This window comes from Lissotriton helveticus, chromosome 5_1, assembly GCF_964261635.1.
Source record: "Lissotriton helveticus chromosome 5_1, aLisHel1.1, whole genome shotgun sequence".
NCBI lineage: Eukaryota > Metazoa > Chordata > Amphibia > Caudata > Salamandridae > Lissotriton > Lissotriton helveticus.
This window is the reverse complement of record NC_136065.1, coordinates 671,635,901-671,659,837: the sequence shown is the minus strand read 5'-3', so window position 1 is coordinate 671,659,837 and position 23,937 is coordinate 671,635,901. Positions and strand designations below refer to the sequence as shown.

The 23,937-nt window shown below is 42.8% G+C and overlaps 1 long non-coding RNA gene across 1 annotated transcript; it reads left to right on the top strand.

The window, feature by feature from the left end:
* Nucleotides 1-3,388: 3,388 nt before the first annotated feature.
* Nucleotides 3,389-6,378, top strand: LOC144753343 (uncharacterized). The gene is made up of 3 exons (XR_013594310.1): nt 3,389-3,668; nt 5,190-5,330; nt 6,272-6,378. It is a non-coding gene; the product is annotated as an uncharacterized LOC144753343 (long non-coding RNA).
* Nucleotides 6,379-23,937: the final 17,559 nt, after the last annotated feature.

Sequence of the window (23,937 nt, the reverse complement as noted above, 5' to 3'; positions counted from 1 at the left end):
ACCTAGACAGGACTGTATGTTTTGCGGTGTAATTTTATTTGTGTTCCCCTGATGAGTGGTCAGCTGTGGAATTTTAATTGCTGGTTGGATTGTTGAAGTCCGAATTACATATTGGACTAATTGTCTATGTATTTTTATTAATTGTTTTAGCTGTGCTAAAAGCTCTGGTGCAGGCATTTCTTCAATGTCTGGATGTGGTGTATATCCGGCTAGGACCGGCCACGTTGCGCCTGGTCTACCTAGTGGACCGAGCCTGGTGATGTGATTATTATGTTTTAGGGCGCCATGAAACAAGAGCAGGTGCTCTTGGAATTTGAGTGGTATTTCCACTTCCTCGAAAGGAGTGTACTCACTAGGAGGTTCCTCTATAGTGGAAGTCCTTTGTTACAGCGTTTGCTGCTGGAAAGTTTATCCATGAATAGAATACCTCTGTCTGCCGATATTCGTGTGCCTCAAATACGAATATGACTGTACCACCTCTTGGTGTCAGTCCATTTTCTATAAGTTTTAGGGTTATAGATTTCCTTATGTTGACCGGGATGAGTATTGCATCTGGGTCATTTTCCAGCAGAGTATTGTCTGCTACTAGGAGTTCAGCTGCTAGTCTAACTGTCTCCCTTTCTTCTTCACTTTCTGTCATTTTACTGACAGGAAGGTTATTCTGTTTGTTTGCAGATCAGGTTTCTATGGAAACAAAGATTAGATGCACAATATTTTGGAACAGTGTATCCTTCAACGTTGAATTAACCAAGAACCATACATAGGAGTCTCCTCCTGTGAGGTTTGGCGAATATGACCTTTCACCCACTCCAGACGTCTTTGGAGTGTTATGGGAAAAAGGGGTTCTGTGTGAAAAAGCACGACTGAGTTACTCTAATGTCTTGCGTTAGTTTTATCGCCTATCCAAACCGTTGGGCGCCATGCAGTGTAGTTCCTATTATCCCAATAGGCTCTGCGCATTGGAATAATATCTTCAATAGTATAGACCTAGGGCAGAGGTTAACTAGGTCTTCTACCGACGATATTAGACTTAAAGTTTTGTGTTTGCCAGCTAGCTCAGAGTTCACTAGAAACTTTCTCGAATAGGCAAGGAGGATTCTAACCTCCCTGGATAGACAAGAAGGGATTTAGTTTCTGACAACCATAGAACATGACAACTTTGCTCTCCCCTAATCAAGAGTGTATCTCTAGAGTCGTGTGAAAACAAAAGACAACTTATTTTACTCAGTCAGTTCAGCGCATTCTTAGTTTCACCAGATTGTAGAGAAAAGGAAAAGACAGGCGTGTTCAATAAAAGATATTATTTATTGATCAGTCTCCTTTCTCATACAAGAGAAATGAATCGCTATTATTGTAATACTTATAGTTAAGTAAAGTGCATACAGTAAAAACAGAATTATAAAATAATACTGTAAAAGCATTGATATGGTTTCTGAGCCATATGATACTTTAAAATGGATAAAATAGATACATACATATATACATTTGACTAATCATACTCAACTGGTGCTTCTAACCTCGCCTACCCCAGTGTACCTGACCTAAGCCTAATACGTGGGCGGGAGTAGATAAGTAGCAGTTTAAGTTAAGTTTGTTTGCCAAGGGACTGACTCGAGAATTCTCTGCAAGGGGTTATTCAGTTCTGTACCTGAGATCTAGAATGATGGAGGGCTGGTATCTCTTAACCCAGGTCTTGATATTCCAGCTGCCTGCGAGGGCTGCTTGGAAGCGCCGGAGCTGGATTTCTCAGCAGGAGAAAGGCAGCGTCTCGTTCTCAGAGCATCAGGAAGGCGGGGCAGCGCCTGTGGGCTTCGCTCTCTGCTGGCCTCCTCGGCACGTCTCGCTGCTCCGATCTCGTCACCACCGCATGTGTTTGCTTAAGGCAATGTCGGTAATATTTATACCTGAAAGGTGCCGAGATTGACGTAAGGATGGACATATATACGTCAATAAGGATGTCATATGAACGGGCTCGTTCGCACATTCTTCTGCTGAAGTTCTCTGTGAAATCAAAACAATGGCTATGGGAATTTCCCAGGTCGCTGTAGGTTTGATTTGTTTTGAGAACTCCGTATGCCTTATCAGGGGCTGGAGGAATATCGCTTGTCTAATTAGATGGCATGCGTTATGACCTAGTCAGATAACGCGCTTCTGTGCCGTGGTGTGGCTTAATCAGATAACGGTTTTTGCACCGTTAGATGGCTGCTAGTTAATTATTAACCAGACCAGGGTCAGGAATAGGGGAATCGATACAGTACCTATAGGAATACATCACACCGCTGCTCCGGTATCCGGCGTACCCACCATCAGCTGACCCACCGCTGGGCAGACATTTTGGACCGGGAGCAGGACCTGTTGGACCTGCTTGGTGTCGAGGTCGTGGGTCTTGGTGAGTGGCTACCCAAAAAAAAAAAGTGTGTATATATATATATATATATATATATATATATATATATATATATATATATATATATATATATATATATATATATATATCTATAGTAGTATAAGTATTGTTATTGTATCTTTCTAAATCTTGGCTGAATAAGTAACGCGTTGACTGGTGCTCCTAGTTACATTTCCGATGTATTCCGTTATATCTACTGTAATTGTATGACACTGATCTGTGCTGCTCTTCTTCACTGACTCTTGCGTGTTTCAACTTGGCGCTAGCTTTTGCTGTTTATTGATGTGAGATTTTCTTTATTGTAGAGAACTGAAGTTAGTTAATGATATTAATAGAGTCTTGTCCTTCCTTTGTCCGTCAGTGAAATAGCGGTGGATGGATAATTGTACGTAGTTTGCATATTGTATCATTTTTTTCACGGCCTTCTCTTCTGCATGAATCCTCCTCTGGCAATGAATGCTAAAGTTACTTTGTTCTTCTTAGCTCAGCCAGGGCCGGCTTTCGCATGTGCAAGCTGTGCAACTGCACAGGGCCACCAAACGCCAGGGGCCACCACATCAATATATATCCTTAATTTAATAATCCTCTGAGGATGGATACATATTTGCGTGGCGGCCCCTGGCAGGGATTTGGTGCCTCCGGCTCTGTTCCACTTCCAAACACCCTGACTCCCCCCACTTCACTTGCCTCTGTGCTCCGCCCCAACCTCCTCTTCCGGGGCCCCCTACCTACGCTCCCTGCCCAGGACCACCATGAGCCTAGAGCTGCCCCTGCCTCAGCCCTCCATAGAACTGATGTAGTTTGTTTAGTGAGTGGGTAGGCTTAGCAGCAGTAGCATTCAGTCAGTAGCAGAAATATCTATGCATTTTGCTGTGAAAAATAAAAAAGAAATGCCTACTTACAGATAATTGATTACCCCATTCTTGAATCGGTGGTGTTGTTCAGGTGTTACTGCCTCTGTGTTACTTAGTAATCTGCAATCAGAATGTTTATGGAACATTTGATTTGTTTTCTCCAAGTATACAGTCAGTGAATCCTGCAAGGCAGTAGTCATTTGGTAGATCAATGTTTGTTTCTTTTAATGTTCTAGCAGTGGTTTTTGAAATGATGACTATGTTTCACAGCACTCAATGTTTTTCTCTTTCTTTATTATTTCTTACATGAACCACAGAACCCAGGGGCAAGCAGAAGGCTGGGACCGAGTCGGCGGGTGAACCACAGGCACAGAGCTCCTCTACTGAGGATCCTGCTGCTGTCCCCAGTAAGTCCAACAGTGCTTTCTTTTGGAACAATGATATTTCCCTAACTTTCTAACGGAGCTTTTTTTTCCAACCGATTAATGACATTTCCTTCCTAAATAAATTTTGACAAATGCTTTTTTGATTTTCATTATGTTTTCAAAATTTTGGGTATCTGTCCCTGCCTTTCTGTTCCTTCAAAGAGCCTCTGCTATGAATCTCTGTGCTACTACTAGTATTAGACTGTCTGTAGGTAAGCTTGCCCTGTTGCCCACTCTTTAGTTAAGGTATTAATCTTTTCAAAAAATCTGTGATAGAATAGCTGTAAGCACAGGGTCCACTCCTGTCGTACGCTTTTTCCTCTGTAATGTCTCTGCTTTGCCAATTGACACCAACCAAGTATGCATACAGATGTTGGTCTAGTATTTTGTAAACGTTAGTATACCACTACTACTCTTGTGGGTATTCTTCTATGCAGTCACATACATAACTATGTATGCACCAGAAAATTGGATGTTGGTGATAGGCAGGTTGGACCTTACTTACACCTCAGTCACAGAACTCTGAGGAACCCACAATTCACTGAACGACAACCTATATCGGCTCAGTCATTGGCCAATTATTCAATTATCCCACTCCTGAACCCCAATACCAAGATGCCCAATGCTTTTATTACACAATCCATAACCTAAGTAACCCCCTTTTGCTCACTCACTCGTGTAAGTCTACAAGACAACAGACACTGAAAATATACTTCAGAGTCAATGTGGTACTTCAAAAGCTTTATTTTGTTAGAAGTAAGTAAGTAACATCAATGTTTTTAAGTTGTTCCGTGAAATACGTCAAGGGGCCCACCAGAAAAAATCCAGAGTTAAAAAAGGCTGAATAAAGTAATCTACATTTGTACAGCTAATAGTGCACGATAGGGAAATGTGGGAAATGTCGGAGACCCCTCACCATTGAACGTATACTGGTACATATGCCTCTTTTTGGTAAGCTCTGGAAATCTCTGCTTCGTAGAAAGAAATCTTCTGATCTGCCGAAAAATAATGACAAAAGTGGTGCACGTTAGACAGTATGAAATACATTTATGCACGTTTTTTGCAGTCATGCTAAAAAAAAGGTGTAACCTGTAAGCAAACTCGATTCCACAATCCACATACAAAAAGTAAATACGGGCCTTTTTATTTTCCAACCTCTTCAGGTGTATGCATTGAACAATCATGTTGCCTCAAAGGCGTCTTCTCGTACTGCGCAACAAGCTGCGAGGTAGCATGCGCAAAACTGTATACATTGATGTACAAAGGTTACATGGTTCAGTTCAAATTTCCAAGGACTAGAGTAGCAGTAGAGATGAGATGAGCTTGGGTACCATACCATAACAAATGATTGCTAATATGTGTAGTGACTCTGCTGTACTATGCAATGTGGACTACTACTGATTACGTAACGTTGTACTTAACTGTTTTGCAGAACTCCATTCTTGGTGAATAAATACAATGGGGGCTGTGCATCCATCTAAAAAGGTGTACTTATTTTTATAGGTGCAGAACCGGTACCATCCACCAGTGCTGACGGGGACAGCAGCGCAGCGTCAGCAGAGGCGATCCCGGAGGGGACAGGACCAGAGGCACCTACACCAGCACCAGCAGCAGTGGGGGAGGATCCAACAGCGGTGGGCGATGGTAAGTTACATTCAATAGTGATCCGCATTACTTTGTGGGAGGGGAAAACTTCCTCACTGTACTCTGAGATTTATAATGAACTTGAAGTTCTACTGGACAATATATGAGTATGACGCCACCTTTATTTGTCATTACCAAATTTACCATGCTTAGCATTACCACCGGCGAGAATTGATAAAATAACAGGCCTCTTCTATCTGACTACAACTCAGCTGTGAAAGGTTGGTGGCAGACTAAAAGTCTTATCCACAACATGACCGCGATGGATTAACAACACTAAGAAGATCGATTTTAAGTATGATGAAAGGAGCAAGGAAAAAGCACCAATCATCTAATATAGAAGGATACTTTGGAATCAGCAATGCAGGTGGCTGATAGCAGTCGGATGCATGGGTTGTTGTGGAAGCATGGAAAGGGGAAAACACAGCTGCCTGCGTGGTTGGGAGACACACCCAATATCGGTGGGTAGGATAGTCTCAGCAGCGGTGTTTTGGTCAAACCCAAAGGCAAGGGAAGGAGGGGACGACTGGATGCATGGGTCGTTGCTGGTGAAACACAAACCACCTCAGGTTTGTTGCGCGATATAAAGAATGATAGTCTCTACTAGACATTTACTACTAGCTGCCCCCTGTTAATTAATGTTAGTTTGAGACTGTTCCCGGAAGCAGAGTATATGATATAAAACGAGATATGAAAAAGACAGGTGTTCGTTTGTGTGTGACCGTTGAAGTACACACATGCTACTAGGGCAGGCATAATGCCGTGCCAAAAAGTCCAACAAATTAATTATATAGGCCGTAGAATGTTCAAGATAGATGCAACACAATTTTTTGTACTCAGCTTGCTTGCTAGTGCTACTGTGCCACTATGTGTTGAATACATTTTGTGTTCTTGATTTGCTGGGATTTTGGATTACAACAATTCTGTCTCTTTCTTTATAGTTACTCCTTCAAAACCAACAAGAAAGGAGTTGGCAGTCCGGGCCCGGCAGCGGAAACTGCAGGCCATCGTTGAGGCCTACTGCCGGCTGGTGGCTCAGGCCGAGGAGGAGGAGGAGGAGGAGGCGGCGGCAGCAGCTGCTGCCTCTTACAATGCCCCGGCCCCCAAGCCTGCAGGAGTACGTCGCCGTCGTCAGGCAGCCGCCCGCCGCCGGCTTTTTTCATCATCGGCCGCCTCCCCACAACATGCATGCCAATGTAGGTGCGCTGAATTTCAAAAAAAGATTCTCCTCCGGGTAGCGAGGCTCGAGGATGAAATAGAGGAGCGGGTGAAGCTCATTGTGGATAAACACTTGAAAGCCCGCCGGCTTTGAGATGGACCCTGTTTGTTTGCCCCTTTTTCAATCCTTTTGTTGGTGGGTGGGAATTGGGTGTTGGGGTTTACATTGAACTTGGAAATTTGGTTGGGGTTAGGGAAGGGTAGGGACAGCTGTGGGGTAAGATTTCATATATATTTTATTTTTGTATCATCTTTCTTTATATTATGGTAAAATAAATGAGACAAAGTTATTTTCAAAAGAAAACATTTGAAGTTCATTTGTGTTTGTTGGGGGGGTCGAGGGGGGACTGTTTCACCAAATAATGTACGTTGTGCAACATCGCAAGGTTTAATTGGCCATGCAGGTCAGCGGACAGTGCTTTCGAATAAAAAAATATATTGGCCACATCTTTAACATGCAGACAGATAGATGCGGTCAACCCTCACCGAGTTATATTTGTAGTATTAGAAGAACTACCAGTCTGTCTTGCGTTATACACCTCACAGCAAACTTATTTTACCTGTGATTGCTGATGATGATTGATGATGAAGTGTGGCACTGCAAGGGCTGCATTTGTTTCCCAAGACAATGGAGAAGAATCTGTGGTTCTGAACTTCTGTGATAGTAGTAGTAGACAGACCCTGCCAGTAGCATTTTGAGACAAAAAGAAAGAGGCAGTCATTTGCGTGATAGATAGACAATGTGGGGGTAGTATAAGTATTAAGTACAGTACATTACACGACTGACCCAAAACAATATTGCAACTGCTAAACTGAATCAAAAAACAATGGTTTTGGGGACTGGAAACTAAGTGCAAGAGAAGATAAGAAGTTCCACTGTAGTTGTAGTACTCACGTCAACGTCAAACTTTTCTAAATCATAATGCTGTAAACTTAAACCCAAACAATGACGCCAATTCATTAGATGTATTCGTTGTTTGATGGTAATGGTAAATTATTTGGCATTAGACACAGAGCTTGAATTGGGAAGCAGAAGAAGATCCTGGCCATGCCTTGTTGAAATTTCACTATTGTTGCTTTCACCACATCTGCCCCAGCAAGCGCGAGATCAAATTGTTGGTGTATATTTAATGTAACAAACATCACACCTCAATGAAACCACGCAGCCCGGGGGAAGAGGGTTAGGGTTTGTTGAGTGGATGGGTATGGGGGTTTTGGGAAAGGTTTGAGAAAGAAAAACAGTACGCATGGAGACAACAAAAGCAAAACAATGAAGACGATGATTTATGATGTTGATGATCCACTAGCCAATGAATGTAAGGAATAAACGTCGGAAAAGGACACGCTGAATATCATTCTTGGTTTCCCGCCATCCAATTGCTTGATGATGAGGATTAGTGGTAAGGGTGAGTTGATGCTCATAGTATAATAGCAGTGGGTGTAAACGTCCAGCCTGTGTGGATTGAAAAAGAAAAGGCAAATACAAAAGAATGTGAATGACCTAAACAAATTGTATTTGTAATACAGTGAAGATCAAAAAAATAATACAAGCGGAGTAGTCGTGTAAGAGAGGACTTTCAGACTGAGGCGGCTTCGATACAATATGTATAAGTCTACTAGTTGCAGATCATTATTAATCTAGAAGTACAAGAAAAGACAGGAGCCAGCACAGAACAGACCCACGACACAGGGTCGCCCGTAACACAAACTGCATTTCCCTAAAAATTTGACTGAGCCAGAGAAAGGGGCATAAAAAAGCAACCTAGCATTTTCTAAATTAATCAACAAAATCAATGCGTCATTCTCAGTCATCAATCATACCACTATTGTACTCTACCACTGCACAGTGCACACACATGTAGTAGCCTGGGTCTACTGTGCTGTGCCTCTTATTTGTATTTACCTTGTATTCCAATCCAAGAAACATCGTTCATCAATCAGCTCAGATCCAACTGCCTGACAGCGTGCAAAGATATGGTGGTGTCACCATCATTATCAGGTGTGGCACGTCTAGTCCAACAGCAACAGCAACTCAGTCTGTAGTGAGTGACTACGATAAATATTAAGTCCTGACTGCACCTGTAGTAGTAGGAACACAAGTGCGTAAATATTTTATATTATTAAATAACATGGAAAAATTGGCTATCACCTGAGTCTGAAGTTACTAGTATACTTCAATTCCATGCAGATTTGCTCAGAGTCAGCAAAACATCCAATGCAGTGCATTGCATCATTCATTTAATATACCTGTCTTGCTCTTGTCTTTCACTGTCAGATGATTGATCACAGATGCTGCCGAGCCTTTTAAAAGTAATGACGAGTCACAACAAGTTGACTTCAGTTGTGGATGCCTGCTCAAGTTTTGACACTGAAGAGTCATCTATGAATGCCTGCAGACAGAGGTGGTAGCCTTAAGAGTAAGACAGTGATGAGTTGCAGATTTCAAATGAAATAGAGGATGGCTGTAGTCATGACTGTACGGTTCACTTGTTATGGAGGGACTGTTAGAGGCTACATTATTGTACTATACTCCGTCTACAACATCCAATGTATGGCTGGCAAGATGGAATTGTATTGACTTGAGTGGGAGTCAAGAAGATGGTGCAAGACTCTGAGGAGTGCAGTCAACAAATGCACAGGCGTGCAACTCCAGTAGGTAAATAAAAAGATACAGTGAAAATAAATGCACAGGCGTGCAACTCCAGTAGGTACATAAAAAGAATCAGTGGTGGGGATGGATTTGGTTGTGGTTTTTATTTGCAGTTTTGCACCAGAAAGCCATTGTTAATAAGAAAATAACACAAATAAAGGAAGGGATAAAGTAACAATTTAAAAGCCTAGTTGTCAGGGAAGAGGAGCTCGTCCTTAAACTCTGGGGGTTCGGACAGAAGTAGGTCATGTAACCCAGTAGTGATGATGTCTTCGGACTCGCTTTCTTCATCCTGCTCTGATTCACGTACTTTATAGTCTGGTGTTATGAAGTGTTGATTCATTTTTATCATTGTCAGCCTCTCCACGCTTTTGGGGGGAGAGACTAGTCCTTTCGATGTCACAATGGCACCAGCAGCACTGAAAACCCGCTCAGAAGAGACACTGGCTACAGGAAAAGCCAGATACTTTATCGCCAGCCTGCTCAGCACTGGCCACTGTCTCCTTCTTTCATACCAATAGACCAATGGGCTTTGCTCCATGAACACCTCTGTTGTGTCATCCAGATAGGCCTGAACCATCCGCTCAGTGTTCATTGGGGCTCGGCTTTGCTGGTCCTCTTTCCCCTTTGCAACAGCAACGGACTTACCCATCCCTTTCTGTAGAAAAAAAGCAGTTATGCTTTTGGTTGTGTCTGCTGAATCAGATCGTGTAGGTGCTGCTTTTGGTACTGTTGGTGCCTGCTGGGAAGCAGACGCACTGCTCTCATGCTCTGAAGAACTTGCCTCAGGAGGATGGCCTGGAGTACTTTGACTGGCCTGGGCTGGCACTGGCAGGCCTTTAAGTAACAGCCGTTCAGTTTCTAAATCATTAGCTTCCGCAGCTATGGAAGTTTTGTACTTGGCAACATCCCCATCTGAAAAAGGAATTACTGCGCTACTGCTGACAAATAATTTGTAACGTGGATCCAACATTGTTGCAGTTATGTAATGTTGACCTGACACAATCATTTGAAGCCTTGCATTTAGAGATAAGCGGTTGGCTAAGGCCTTGGCCAAGGTATATGCATCAACTTTTTCTTCGTCACCTTCGTATGTTTCACAGACCTCCTTCAGCTGTTGCTCAAGCATGTACAACAATGGGATGGCTTGGCCCATAGTACAGTCCTCCCTGCTAACTGCACGTGTGAAGACCTCAAAAGGTAGTAGCATCTTTGTGAAGCATTTAATGAGGTCCCACTGCCACATCTCAACGGTCAGGGCTTTAAGATTAACAGTAGGATCCCCTAATCTTCTTGACATGACATAAGCATTCAGTGGTATGTACTGCTCAAAGAGACGCTCAAGCATGAAATAAGTAGAGTTCCAACGTGTTGGGACCTCCTGGATCAGTGCTTTGACTGGCAATTTATGCTCACGCTGAATGACCCGTAGCAGCTTCCGTGCTTTAAAAGAATGGTTAAAATGCGTGCATATTCTTCTGCAGATGGTCAGTATGTTGCTGACTTTGGCTTCACTTTTCAGAAAGTCTTGCACGACTAAGTTAATGCAGTGTGCCAAACAGGGTACCCTGAAATAATGTCCTTCTCTCATTGCCTTCACTACATTACTGCCATTGTCGGTGGCAACAAAACCAATCTTAAGGCCTCTTGGTTGCAGCCATTCAAAGACCTTGGTGTTAAACTCAGACAAAATGTGTTCAGCAGTATGACTTTTCTCCATAGCAAACATGGCTACAGTTGCATGTCTGCGAGTATCATTAAAAATCCCAGCAACGTCAAGGCCTGAAGTTAACTTGTCTTTAACACCTGCAAAAGAGATCCAGTGTGCGGTGATGCACATGTAATCTGTAGCATCGCAACTGCTCCACATGTCTGTTGTCAGGTGGATACAATGGACAACACTCTGTTGTAAGGCTTTCCCAATCAATTCCAGCACGTCGTGGTGTAGTGCTGGAACAGCAACTCTGGCAAAATAGTAGCGACTGGGAACGTTCCATTTTGGGCAGAGGGTTGCCACTAATTCCCGAAATCCCACAGCCTCAACAAATGAAAATGGGAGAAGGTCCAGTGCCAACATTTTTGCAAGTTTCGCATTGTACAAACGTGCTATTGGGTGGTTCTGCTCGTACTTTCCCTCCTGCCTAAACATGCTAGTAATGGTACGCTGCTTTGTATTTCTTTCAGTTATGCTAGACGGACCACCTTGCATCGCAGACTTTGCACTCCTTGGTGTCTCCGGCTGACTCTGGTGCCACTGAGAAGTTGCTGATGCGGAGGATGTGGACTTTACCACTCCAGTGCTGGCGACAGGGCTCATTTGTGTACCACTCCCAGATAGAAGTTCATCGTCTCCCTCTTCTTCTACCTCCTGGTCAACCATGAGTGGACCTTGTAGTACTGTATCCCCACCAACACCAGTGCTTACATTTTTTAAGCTTGCAAGGTGGTTCTCCCACCTGATTAAGTGTGTTTTTTTCAAATGGGTCGTTTGGCCTCCAGTACCATAGTTTGTACCAATCTTACCACGACTAACATTGACATGACAAATGGTGCATATAGCAATGTTCTCCTGACCTGGGTGAACCGTAAAGAAGTCCCACACTGGGGAGGTAAGCTTTTGTCTCCTGCCATAGGAAGAGGAGGAGCCACTTCCAATGCCGGATGGACTGGAGGATTTTTGTTTAATGTCCCTATGTGACAGCTCAGTCCTAGTACTGCCACTACCTCCTTCTGTTGAAGTGGCGCTTGTGCTGGATGTCGGATGCTGCCGGGCCTTCGCTGATGAAAAAATGGGAGCTGGTGTTACTTTGGGTGTTGAGTGTGTAGGAGTTATGCGTGCTACCTGCTCATCACTAATCGCAGCCTTTCTGGATAGGGTGAAAATGTTGGTCTCTACATCCTCGGCACCAGGAATAACGCTCGTGATGATGACAGTGTCAGACCCGTCTTTATCGCCAGCAGTATCCTGCTCACCTACATCGGCCTCCATAAGTTCAAGCCTTGCTGGAAACTTCCTTTTTCCTAGCCTGGTCTTGGGATGTCTCTCCTTTGAATGCTCAGATAGTTGTGGCTGCCAATCCTTATCAAGGTCATCGGAAGGGATGCTTGGCGAAGAACTCGATGCACTAACCCTCCTTTTCCTTGGTGAATTGAAAGACGATAGATCACCTCCAGAAGTGGCTTCCTCTTCTTCTTGCTCGGAATGAGGCTCTACTTCCTGAACTGCCCCGACTTCGGGAGGAACAACTACTACTATTGCGTGCGGAGATGGTGGTTGTTGTTCTTGAGGAAGTACTATTGCGGGCTGTGGTTCTTCAACAACTACTATTGTGGGATTTGGTTGTTGTTGTTGTTGAACAACTCCAATTGCGGGCGGTGGTTGTGGTTGTTCAACAACTGTTGCGGGAAGTGGTTGTGGTTGAACAACTCCTATTGTGGGCGGTGGTTGTGGTTGTTGAACATCTACTGCTGGCGGTGGTTGTTGAGCACTTCCATCTTGCGTGGATTGTGTACTACTTTGAGACAGCGATAAGTTTAGGTCAGGCTCAGTATCACTGCTTCCAAACATTAGGCTGGCTACCTCTTCGACCCTCATCATGTGCTTGGCCCTGGGTTGCTGGCTTGCCCCCACTAATGCGGATGTGCTGGCCCCAGCTTGCACCCCGGGCACCGCTGCTGCAGGCGTACCTTTTGGGGTCCCAAAAAAGGTTTTGGGGTCCATACCAGACTTAAGTGACACTTCCTTCTTCTGTTCCTTCTTCTCAGCAACTTTCTTGGTGGTGGAGGACCTGGTACCTGCTTTCTTAGGGCCCATCTTCTTCTTATGTCAGCACACAGCAGCACAAATTGCAGAGATGTCTGGTCAGATGAGTCACACACCACACGTGGCGTACAACTGAAGGACGTCCGTCTGGCAGTAGAACGGGCGATGGATGGAAACAACCAGCACCTCCTCAGTCTTTTTTGGTGCACCTACAAGCAAAGAAGGCAGAACAACATCAGTCAAACAAGCAGTAAGCCAACATTAACAATTGAAAGACACACAGGCCAAGGTATAAAAGACAAAGCAGAAGACTAATACTACCAGCACCACAGCTCCCAGCCACATGAAGTCCAGAAAGAACCAATAAAGTCAAGCAGGCCTATATATATACCAATATGGACAGAAAAAGGAGGATGCCTGCTACACATGACAGGTTAATGCAAGGAATAAAAATACCCCATGGCTAAGAGGTTGTAAACCTACACCGCAAAAACACATCCAAAGGCATAAAATTATTAAACACACAAAAAGTTACCTACACCCCTGCCCAGACAACACATTTGGGAATGCAATGCCATACACACATGCCCTAATGATGTTAATTGAATAGACCGAATGGAAACAGCTACAGAAAGCACCCCCGCTAACTACTACCTCTGGGACTCTGGCCTACTGTCAGATCAGACCAAAAGCTGGGAGGCCAATGATAAATGCACAAAGGAAGTACCTACAAAATGGCCACCACCACTTGGCCTGGCCACCCACAGCAACATGAAAAGAAAGAGAAAAGAGAAGACAGACAATAAATGCCTATGGGAAAGGGACAATGCTTTGCTTCACAAAGTAGCTGCACCGCTGCCCACGTGGTCAGCCCACCCAGAAACCAGAAGACAGACACAGGAATTGTTCCATGCTCCAAAAACTACAACCAAATGACAACTTAAGTTTTTTTGGGTGCACAAGAAACACATTCAACATTTTCGAGAAACTTTTATGCAACTCGGGACATATTGTTCGCGAGATTGCAAAATCGGCGTGTTCGGCAGCGCGAATGGAATAAAACGTCGTTATCGCGTTCCCGAGCAAGTACATTGAGCGCGCGAACAAGACAAAAAATGTAATGTCGCGTGTCCACACTGTGCGAAGTTACCAAAAGTACGCGAGCTGTATTCCTAAGGTTACCTACTGGCAGGGAGTGCCATATTAGTTACACACACCCAAAAGCTGAAAAGTACCCACATAAAAAAAAAAATTTGAAGCAATCCAAAGCCATACACAATGTCAAATTAAAGATACACCACAAAAAGAGTTGATTAACTTTAATACACCTATGGCTATGAGTAGTAGTACCTCTGCCCTACTGCCAGAATAGTAAAAAACCTTGGATGCCTATGGCAAAAGCACAAAGGAAGGACACACAAAATGGCCGCCACCATAGGGCCTGGCCACCAACAACAACATGGAAAAATCACAAAGGATGTATACACAAAATGGCCTCCACCACATGGCCTGGCCACCAACAACAACATGGCAAAATCATCACAAAGGAAGTACACACAAAATGGCCGCCACCACATGGCCTGGCCACCCACAACAACATGGCAAAATCACAAAGGAAGCATACACAAAATGGCCGCCACCACATGGCCTGGCCACCAACAACAACATGGCAAAATCATCACAAAGGAAGTACACACAAAATGACCCCCACCACATGGCTTGGCAAGGGCCACCCACAACAACATGAAAAGAAAGAGAAGACAGACAATAAATGCCTATGGCAAAGGGACAATGCTTTGCTTCACAAAATGGACACACCACCGCCCAAATTGGTCACCCCACCCATAAACAAGAAATCATTACATAGAGGACAGAAACTGGAAGTGGTCCATGCTCCATAAAGAGAAAACTACAACCAAATGACAACATAAATGACTGTGCGAAGTTACCAAAACTACCCAAGCTGTATTCCTTGGGTTACCTAATGGCAGAAATTGACAGATTAGTTAAACACACCCAAAACCTGAAATACCCCACACATAAAAATAAAATTTTCTAAATCAATCCAAGCCATCCATGATTTTCAAATTAAGGGTACACCACAAAAACAGTTGATTAACTTTCATGACCCTATGAGTAGTACCTCTGGCCTACTGGCAGAGTAGGCCACAAGGTTGGAGGCCTATGGCAAGAGCAAAGTGGCTGGAAAGTGAAAAATAAAATGGCCGCCAACACATGGCCAGGCCAACCACAGAAAGTTAATACAATGAACTCAAGCATGCCTACACACTAACTACATGGAGTACTAGGGTCAGCTATTGGCTTAAAAAAAATAAAAACATTTAAATTACACAAACAGAAATTCCACAACAGACATTGCTATTGCATAATGACCATAATCCAATGCCATCCATGATGTTTGTTTACAAACTGGAATACAAATTTAAACACAGACCACAGAAACATGATTGGACCCATGGGTACCTCTCTATGTGCCTGGATGAAATTTAAAAAAAAATACAAGTTGGGACCTCATAAAAGTACAGGCCTCCATCAATAATTTAAATCCAGGATTGAATACTGTAGTTAAAAAAAATCTCAAATCAAACAAACACAAGTCTACATCATACTCACTCATACATTACTCAAACTTACTTGAAAAAGAGAATTCCAAATCCAAAAGTCCTCAATAAATCCAAGAAAAAGCAGTAACGCAGCCAACACTCACAGAAAGTGATCCTTCCAACTCAAAATCCAAATGAAAGTGAGCACCACATGGACAAAGCACTGGGAGGAGCCTGGTGGACAGGAACAGGAAGTTGTAAACTCAAGGGCCCTTCCTCCTTACTCTTCAAAAACAGAGTAGAAACAAAAAGAGGACTCCTTCCCCCAAAAAAATACTGCCAAAGGTACAACCTTAAGGGGTTTTTCACTTTTTTTGCTAACCAAAATGGTAATTTATTATGGTTTTAACATGCTCGCGAGTTATTCTGTGCAAGATTGCAGTTTCTGCGTGTTCGGCAACTCGATCTTACCAACAAGCATCCTCGCGCGTCCTTATGACGCTATCGCGCATCCAAATGACGTTATCGCGTTCGCAGAGTCGCACGGGATTGTGCGGGAGGGTTTACAAACATGGTGGCACACGCGACCGGGAAAAAGCGAACGCAGAACCAAGGTAAGCCATTGCCGCGCACGCGATAATGTTATTCAGCGTGCGAGAACTACGCTACGCACCGGATCGCGGAGTAATCGACAGCTACGCGTTCTCCGCAGAACGCGGAGTTGCCGAAACTCCGCAAGCTCCGCGAACGGAGCGTAGTTCTTCGCCCAGGGTTAGTAAATATGCATCTATCAGTGGCAATAAGGCCACTAACCCGGTCTAGGGCTCAGGATAGGTCTGAATAAATGATTCCCATGTTTCACCCTCGGTAGCTTGGCTGTGAGCAGGCAGGTATAACTTAGGAGAAAGGTATGTAAAGTATTTAAAAACACCAATTTAGTATATAATTAAGACACTACACCAAATAAAAACTCCACACTAATTTATAAAAATAGGAAATATTTATATTATTAAAATGACACCAAAACGGTAGAAATCCAACCTAGGGAACTGGAGATATTAATTTTTAAGGAATTACTACTTTATAGTGATTAAAAGCCTATAGTGCCACTCTGAGACATCTAGTCGTGCCTGACCAGGACATGATCAATGTTTCAGGCTGACCGTGATGGAGTCCTGGCCAAATACACTAAGCGGGAGGGCTCGGTTAAAATTCTACCTTCGCACTTAGAAACTTTTCTTGAGCTTTGGCCCAAAAGTTCTCCAAACTTCAGGAGGTGTTTCCTGAAGGTCTATGTGTGGGTTCAAAGTGTCCAAAACACAAATCCAAGGGTCTGGAATTTCCTGGATGGTCATTGGAAGGTTGGGACCAGAAGTCCCACAATGTACCTGGCCAGATTCTTAAAAGTTCACCGGATGCACTCCAGGCTGAGGAATCATGGTGGTGATGGTGCAGGTGAGTGATGTTAGCCTGTAGCTTGCAGGGAGTCCACTCTTTAATCCTTTTGAAACAAGGTACGTCCACAGGTCTGTAGTTCCAGATAGTGCAGCTGGTGCAGTCAGTCAGAATGCAGAGCCTGGTGGTGCTAATCAAGTTTCCAGCATGGCAGTCCTTCTTCTCTTAGTTTTAAGCAGCAGATATGAAAGGCGGTGTGCCTCCCACATATGTATACAGTGTTCCCTGGGGTAAAGCAGGAGAGCACTCCTGTCCAATGAGGCACAAGGCAACACCACAGAGCTTGCCATCTTCCTTAAAAGTGAAGCATATTCTTGTTCCAGAAATCATGATTTCTCCAAAATGCATGATGGCTGAAATCTCAGAAAAGGTAAAAGAACTAGCTAAAACAACTCCCAGTGTGGCTCATTGCCATAGCTCTCCTCCCCTAACATCTGCAGACTCCTTCCTTAAGCCGGCTCTCTGACTGGGTCAGAGGGGATGGGGGGAGGCAGACCTGGCATTCCCGTCTGTCCTGCTCCTCCTTTGAAGCTTCATGCTTTACAACCTGTACCCTCTGCTCCTGTATTCCTGTGTAGCAGAACCCTCTCCAACAGATAGCCTCTCCCCTGGTGAGCTACTTATCACTTCATCAAAGCAACCTGTCCAATCCTGTTAACTCTGACCAATCAGGGATGACTGCACTGCAGGAAGGCTTAATTTTGGCTTTCAGACAATTACGTTTTGTTGGATTTATCAGTACCATTCTCCTAAGTCTTTGATTGATATTTATTAAATTCCTAGCAATATTTATACATTCATAAAAGATTGCAACGTTATTCGATGTGGCTAGGCGTCTACATTGGGTAAAATTAAATGTCCAATTTCTCCATCACTAGAGCGTATAAAACATCTATTATAAGGGCTCTGCTTATAGTTACACCCTGGGGATACCAAGGGGAGACCTTGGGGGTCCTGAATCTGCTCAAATAGTAAAGCTCCTCACTTCTCACTGTTCATTGCACCAATGTCGATTTTGGGATCCATTTTACCACACTGGGGGAAGTGAAAGGGGTTGGAGAATGTAGGAAACCTCTTAGTTTAACAGAGCCTCTCAGAAGAAAGGGTCACTGCTGCAAAAAAATTCAGCTGACAATGAAAATAATATAGCGCTTGACACAGCAAAGGCAGGCGACTTCTTAGTGCTACAGTTAAGAGTTTTAGTGGCTTAACTAAACAATGAGGTGCATGAAAATTAATTACAATAATCTCTGTTTCTTTATTCAACCAAATTAAGCTATCCCAGGTGAATAACTGGTTTTCCTGATACCTCTTTTCACAAATAATCACAAACATGATCCCTTAAAAACAAGTTAACAGATGTAGACACAATGTACACAGTAGATATGTGGGTTATTATTCAAATTGTGCAGACTTTGTTGAACATATTTGAGGAGGAGGGCATTTGCTAGATCAGAAGACAAAGAGAAACAAGCAAGGAGGAGAGAAGCAGCTATGAGGGAAGGGGAGGGGACAACTCAGGCAGCAAAGAGTGAGATTTTGGGGGACGGGCAAGGAACACCGGGACATTAATAAAAAACATTCTCTCATTTTAAAGTCAGAGAAAGAAAAGTAAACAGGCACCTTCAGAAAACAGTATCTGATCTCGGTCTTCAAATGCACAGCAAATGTGATGAGATAGGATTTACAGGCAAATATATAGAAACGAAGCTCGAAGCGAGTGAAACACAAGCGCTCCTTTGCAGTGCCAAAAAATAAAGAATAAAGTAGTTCCTTAAACAGTTTTTAAAATGGGAGCAGTGGATGGATAGTAGTAATTGGTCCATGCTCTCCGGGAGAGCTAAACACAGGAAGAGGCATGATTAATGCATGCCATGGACAAATGGGGAGAAAAAATATGAGCTAGACAATAGAGCCAACAAATTGGAAGCCTATGGGCGGGCTGAAGCCCACATGTTGAATACAACATGTCTCTTCGAGACAGAGCATGCACTGTCAAGCTGAGACCTAAAACATGCATATAGGCACCCAAATACTGGTGAGTTGGCAAGCAGTGTCAAGCACAGAATTCTAAATCATGTTTTAGGCCACACCCTTCACTACATAGGCTATGTGTCTTGTAAATCATTCCTAGTAACAGATTTTGGCCACATCTCTTTCAGAAACCTCATACACCACAGAATGCACCATGCTTCACCCACAAATAACATCCCTGAACAGGAAGCAGCAGCATTGAGCTACAGTAGTATAGTGGAGATAAGCATAGCATGTCAGAGAGGAAGCAGCCTCTGCACAGTTTGAAAATCTCTACATGGCAGTGAGGGGACACGCACAGGTATTGTATTGTAATTGCATTTCTATAGAGCTTGCTGTCCCATATGAGGCATTGAAGTGGTTTATAACTGGTAGCATGCTACTCTGGAATCCAAGATTGGGGGTTAATCAAGTTGTTATTGGTTATTTTAGATGAATGGGGTTAGGCTTCTGATCTCAAAGAAAGTACTCCATGCATTTACTCTGGTTTCTATGTGGCAGATTAAATTATTAGTAGTTAAGTTTTATCATTAGTGTGAGTTACTGCAAATGGTTTGATGAATCAATAGATGAGGTGGAGGAGATTAGTTACTTCTGGTCTGCAGGGATATAGGGTTAACCCCTCCGCTGCTCTGAACGTTCCGCGCTGGTGCGAAACGTTCTATTGTGCGGGCGGTGCCGCGACGTTCAGCTGACGTGCGCAGCACTACTGAGGTAGTGCACGCGACGTCTGCTGAACGTGCGCAGCATTAAAGGGGTTCAAGAAGTAGAGTTTTCGATATATAAAGTGAGGTGTGGGCAATTTGCAGAAATACGATAATAGACGGTGAGGTAGACAGATGTGCGACTTACAGTACACTATGCTCTGAGAGAGTAAATCATGCATAGAATTAAGGTAAGGACAAGGTAATTCGATAGAAATTAAGGAGAAAGAACAATTGATAGTTTTCAGTCAAAGTCACTTTTTTCATGCAGTGTTTTAGGAATATAGTGGGAGGAGGCTTTTTGAAATAGCATGCATTGTGAAGATATAAATCTGTACAGGTAGGTAGCACAAATACATACAGAGCTCCATAAGCCTAGTGTAAACTGGGGACGAATCAGGGGCAACCTGGAGGTCATTTAGACATGCTTTAGAAGGTGTCTGTGCAAAAGTGGCTTGGATAGACCCTCGAGGAGCAAGATAGCCCACACCCGCACTGGTCTATTGGGTGTATGTCTCCCTGTAATACAAAAGCTAAGTCTATGGGCAGACTGCTGGGTAGCTACTAGGTGAGGTGTGAGGCAGATACCAAGGAACCAATGCATGACAAATGGAGCCAAGCAGGGTGTAAGCAATCCAGCATTCCTAGAGATCGGAATGCTATTGTCTTACTTGCCTTTCGAGACCCAGGGGTAACATCACACAGAGCTGAAGATGGATATGCTTTGAGGCATCTGAGTGGACTGGTGAGATTCTTGAACGAGAGACCAAAGGATGGTAAGGCATGTGGCAGAAGGAACATGAGTCGGAAAGATAGAAAGAGAACCCCCAGATGAAACTCCTCAGAGGGTCTCTCTGTTTGTGCCTGTTAGGATCAGTTAGGTACTACAATGAGCCAAAATATCAGCTTGCTGACCTTCGTCTCACATCTATTCTCACCTTAGTTGTTTTTCCTCAGTTCATCATGCACATTAGTCACATTCATTTCACATTACACTTACTACCACCTCTATTACTCTGAGGAGTGCTAAAAACCCTTAAGAGTGCTGAACGCTGTTGGCTCCTGTATGTCCAAAAAGAGCATCTACATTGGCCTCCTATTTCCAGCAAATGCTTGTGGGTTGCTCCTCTATCACTCCTGTGTGGGTTTTACAGCAGGTCTGAGCACATGCCAGTGGATTGCTCCACTATGGCTTCTCACTGTGCTCTACAAAGCACTTTGCAATGGCTACTTCCAGCCCACGCCTGTGGAATGCTCCTCTATCATTCATTATTTAACTGTAAAGAGCATTTACATAACAAGAGTTACTGCACATATCAGAATTTTACTGGGCACTCTTAATTGGGGCCTAAGTAGTACCTCTGTATTTCACATTCGTCAGACAAAATTGAGGTATTCATGGCCAGACCTCTTCTATGCTCCTATATTCTTCCTGGGCTGGATACACTAACCCAACTTAACAACAGGTAGTGGAAGTTAACCTATATTATTCTGTCCACAATGAAAGGAACTCCTTTTGAGCAATTTCTTTATTGTCATTTATTACACTCTACCTGACTTTAATGGAGCAAATTTCGCTACGTTTACTACCTTAAGTGCAGTTCTTTGATTGTTTCTGGTTTGAAATGGCTCTAGTAGGACGTGTGGTGATAAATTATGTTTCGCTTCTACTGTACAATAATGTAAATATTGTTTCTCATTTTTTAAAGATGAGATAAAATAGTGATAGTTAAAATGCTGAGGTCATGTAATAAATGCAAGCACTTACGTCATGTAATATTTAAATTAAAAAAAAAGGCTGGTCCGCTGAGTTTGTTCTCCAATGAGAAAATGGTTATTAATCATTGTAGGAAGAAATCTGTCTTGTCATCAGGTTGTCTGAAGCTACCAGGTCGATCCATGACATCAAAGAGAACAAGGTAAAAGGCGTAGTATTTTTTGATGTCACAGAACTCTGAGGTTCACAGCATTCATCAGATTGCCCCTTTAATTGCATAGAAATCCAGAGACACTCTCACAAAAATGCATATTTTTGACTGGAAATGCAAGTATTTTTCCTACAGCAGTAATAAAATCAAACATGCTCAAAGAGCATGTTTAAAGCCTCTGTTATGGAAAATCTGCCATTGACAGAAGTGTGATATTTGTCTGTGTCAGCGCAATGGGCACAAGTCCTACATGTTTAGCCTGACATTTACTTATGTTGTGCTGTGCCAACAGGCGTTTTTATTAGTACACCGACACAATGCTTCCCACCACTTTGTCCCATGAGAGCCTCGCTGAAAACGTTACCCAATAAACCCCCTAAAGCAGTGGTTATTAAAGTTTAAAGTTTGAAAACAGTTTATTGAATGACTCCAACCCAAATGCTATAAAGTACAGCATATCAGTAGTAGTGTCAACATTGTTTCTATGAAGAACAATCATGGTAAACCTAATATAACAGTATAAGTTATACAATTATTCAAGCTGCATAAAAGAATACAAAATAGTCAAACTTGTTCAATTAATATACACAGCATTTTATAATTTGTTTGAAAAGAGAAAAAAAACGATGAAAGAAAGGAAGAGAAAAGCATTACTGGAAAGGACGAAAATCTATAAAAAAATGAATTCCAAATGTAAGAGTTATAATCACAGTAAGTACTTAAAAACAAAAGTAAACCAATACACATGGAGGTTGAAAAATTACATTTGCATTACAAGGTTGAACGTGGTGTCTAGATGAAGAAGAAGAAAGTGGTAGCCATAATAAGTCTTTCTTACTTATTTGCTGACTAAAAGTTACACTCTATCTATCAAGTATATGGTGGTTATAACACAACAAATTCCACTATCTGGTAAATGTAATATCAGTGGCATCTATCCACCAAGATGGATAATTTGTAAAGAAATAGCAATTAGCAAACGGGCTAATTTCCCTACATTCGGAGTGTCATGCCGCCAGTAGGTGAAGAACCACCAACGAAAATCTGCTTTTGATCAAATGGGAGGGTTATTGAACAAATATTTGAACCTTTTTTCTCATTCATTTACTTATATAGAATTGTCTAATGGACAATAGAAAATATATGCATGGTATCACTATTTGTAGTTCTACAGATCCAACATGAGTGATAGGATGCAAAAGAAAAGCCTCTTGTACAAATAGTAGTAGTGGCCGAGCAAAAGGTGGATTCTATTTTAGACCATATTTTATTACAATTTTGAAGTGGAAAGTTGCAATATAAGTCAGTTTCACACTCTATCTTTTCTATTTGGAAGGAGATATTCAAGGTGTTGATTTATGTGTGTGACCGAGATCTCACATTACGAAAGGCAGAGTCCACATGGATAATCATAATGGGAACAGAGATCCCATGGGGGCTCAATACTGATGCAGAGCTCCAAACCTTTCTGTAAAATTGACCACAACAATTGATAATGAGGAGATCATGTACTTACGAGTGACTGTGCTTTTTATGGCATTGATGTGTGTTTTACGACATTTGAGTCTCACCTTTATGACAGATCCTTGGTGTGTTCTCTTAAACTTTACATTTTCGGCAGATGCACTTTATGTGGAAGAGAAGGGACAATGAGTGCTGCTCCGTATGACTTTTTTTTTAACTTTATTTTCCATTTACTTCAATACAAGAATATTCGTTCACCATTGCGTAACCATATATTGTTGCATCATACCAATTCTTCTTTCTGATACAGTTTGCAGTGAGTCTAGTCAATTACCAGATAGAGAAAGCTGTAGCATTAACATTATATTTAGAGTACAAGGGTCCCTCTATAATAACCCCTCATTTAATTTCCATTATCGTGTTTTAAATGTAAGGAAATCAACATATATGCAAGTTAGTCCCGCTTTCAATATTACAATAAAGATAGTAAAACATGTAATGACAAAATTACTCCACTCCCTCCGGGTCGATGCCCTGCTCCAGCTGGGAGTTGGAATCCAGCCTTAGGGCCTCACCTCAATGTAAGACCTGTAGGGGCCCCAGATGTCTTTAGGATGGGACTTACTGGGCATCATGTTTGTGTATAGCTCACTATTTACATTGCAATAGTCAAGACTATGTAGCCAATTTTGGACAGTTGAAGCCGATTTACGCCCCCAATGGATGGCCACGTCTCGCTTCGCTAGTAGGAGAGCCAGCGATGCGAACCGTCTGTTTGTTTTCGGGAAGTTGACTGTATACCCAACAGTGCCACTTCTGGGATGGGA